Raw genomic sequence first — 2,500 nt, forward strand, 5'->3', positions numbered from 1 at the left:
TGGCCTCCGCCCTCAAACGTGCCCGTTCCCCCCCTCCCACGCCGGGCAGGGTCGGGTACAATACTCGGATTGATCCCCTAGGCTGAGCTCCGGTTCTCACAGGCTCTGAAAAACCTGTCCTCACAAATCTCCGCACACAGTCCTCGAAAGACGGGTCGAAAAAGCCAAAGCCCCGCCTTCGGCGGTACGAAACTGGAACCGGGCGCCACCTCGTGGTTCCCTCGGTCGGCCGAGACGGCGTTGGGCGACCCCTTCCGGACATCCGCGAGACGACCGGCCGTCAGGTCAACCCATTCGCTCCAAAGGGGTTGACCCGGTGGCCGGGAGGGGACTTTGAAAATTTTTCAGACTTGGAAAACTTTTTTTTTTTTTTTTTTTTCCCCCAGCCCGCTTCCTCCGGGTTGACCCGGTGGCCGAGCGTCTCACCGTCCCCGGACGCAGCGAGGTACTGCCTCCCGGCCGTCAGGATCGGGCCCACGGAAGTCTGATTTTTTAAAAAAATTTGCCGACGCCACCGCGGAGGGCTACCCGGCCACCCCGGGCCCCGGAGCCGGAAAAGGGAAGAAAAGGATCGGGCCCACTAGAGACATGGACCCGGCCGCCAAGCAGGCCGCCCTGGGCTCACCCTCCCCGGCCGCAGCGAGGGACATCCTCCCGGCCGACAGGATCGGGCCCCTGGAAGTCTGGGGGGGGGGGGGGGAAATCCGCCCCACGCCTCCGAGGAGGGCTGCCCGGGCGGGCCGGGCCCCGGAGCTCGGAAAAAAAAAAAAAAAACACCCCAAAAAAGGATCGGGCCCACTAGAGACATGGACCAGGCCGCCCTGGGCTCACCCTCCCCGGCCGCAGCGAGGGACTGCCTCCCGGCCGACTGGATCGGGCCCCTGGAAGTCTGGAAAAAAGAATGGAACCTGACGCCTCCGAGGAGGGGGCGCCCAGGGAAGGAGGGAGATCCGGGTCGACCTGGTGACCGGACGGGAAAGCGGCCACCGGGCGTGCCCGTTCAAACCTAGGGGTTGACCTGGCGGCCGGAAAGCAAACCGGCCACTGGCTAGCCCCGTCGGCAACCTACGGGTTGACCTGGTGGCCGGGAAGCGAACCGGCCAGCAGGTGAACCCGTTCGATTCCACGGGTTGACCTGGTGCCCGGGAGGGGACTCTGAAAAATGTTCAGCCCTTTCGGCTCGGGGTTGACCTGGTGGCCGAGAGGGGACTCGGACGGCAGGCAAGCCGCCCTGGCCTCACCCACCCCGGCCGCAGCGAGGGACTGCCTCCCGGCCGACTGGATCGGGCCCCTGGAAGTCTGGGGGGAAAAAGAAAATGGAACCTGACGCCTCCGAGGAGGGGGCGCCCAGGGAAGGAGGGAGATCCGGGTTGACCTGGTGACCGGACGGGAAAGCGGCCACCGGGCGTGCCCGTTCAAACCTACGGGTTGACCTGGTGGCCGGGAAGCGAACCGGCCAGCAGGCGAACCCGTTCGATTCCACGGGTTGACCTGGTGCCCGGGAGGGGACTCTGAAAATTTTTCAGCCCTTTCGGCTCGGGGTTGACCTGGTGGCCGAGAGGGGACTCGGACGGCAGGCAAGCCGCCCTGGGCTCACCCTCCCCGGCCGCAGCGAGGGACTGCCCCCCCTCCACCCACCCACCCCCCCCCCCCGGCTGACAGGATCAGGGCGCACTGGATGTCCGGGACAATATTTTCCCCGACGCCGGGGAGGGCGGGCGGGCGGAGGGGCTCTGGCGGCCAGCCCGGGCCCCGGAGCTCGAGAAGGAAAAAAGGACCGGGCCCGCGAGAGACGGGGGCCCTGCCGCAGGGGGGCAGTCCGACCGGGGCTCACCGTGCGGCAGGCCCGGGCGTCGGCAGGGGAAAGCGGGCGAGGAGGCGCGGGGGCCGGGTGCCTACGGCCATACCGGACCGAACGCCCCCGATCCCGTCCGATCTCGGAAGGTAAACCGTCCCGGGCCTGGCTAGTACTTGGATGGGTGACCGCCTGGGAATCCCAGGTGCCGTAGGCAGCTTTTCCCGGTCCGAGCCAGCTCTCTCTCCTTTTCTGGGGAGGAAGGAGAGGGGGGGGACGGGCCGGAAAGCCCCTCGTCGCTCCTGCCGAGTCGGAGGTCGCGGCCGCAGGTCACGGGTCTGGGCGCCTGGGGTCCGGCTCCCCACCCGGCTTCCTCCGCGGAGGACCCACCGAAGCCGCTGGGGGAGACCCCGGGCATGGGGCGGACTGGCCCGGACCCTCCCGGCCGCCGGCCCGCAGGACCGCCCCGAATCCCCCCGCCCCGCGGCCACCCAGGCCAGGCCTGGCCAGGCGGGACGGACGGCGGGTGTCCAGCGCCCAGCGGCTTCCGCCAGCGGGGACCCACGGCCCCCAAAGCCGCAGGGGGAGGCCCCGGGCCCGGGACGGACTCGCTCGGACCCCCTGCGCCCGGGCGCCGGCTCGCGGGACCGCCCCGAATCCCCCCGCGGCCACCCAGGCCAGGCCTGGCCAGGCGGGACGGACGGC

At 69.6% G+C, this 2,500-nt stretch overlaps 1 non-coding gene across 1 annotated transcript; it reads left to right on the forward strand.

The window, feature by feature from the left end:
- The first annotated feature begins 1,893 nt into the window (after positions 1–1,893).
- LOC128823644 (5S ribosomal RNA) lies at positions 1,894–2,012 on the forward strand. The gene has a single exon (XR_008441887.1). It is a non-coding gene; the product is annotated as a 5S ribosomal RNA (ribosomal RNA).
- Positions 2,013–2,500: the final 488 nt, after the last annotated feature.

Source organism: Malaclemys terrapin, chromosome 15, assembly GCF_027887155.1.
Source record: "Malaclemys terrapin pileata isolate rMalTer1 chromosome 15, rMalTer1.hap1, whole genome shotgun sequence".
Taxonomy (NCBI): domain Eukaryota; kingdom Metazoa; phylum Chordata; order Testudines; family Emydidae; genus Malaclemys; species Malaclemys terrapin.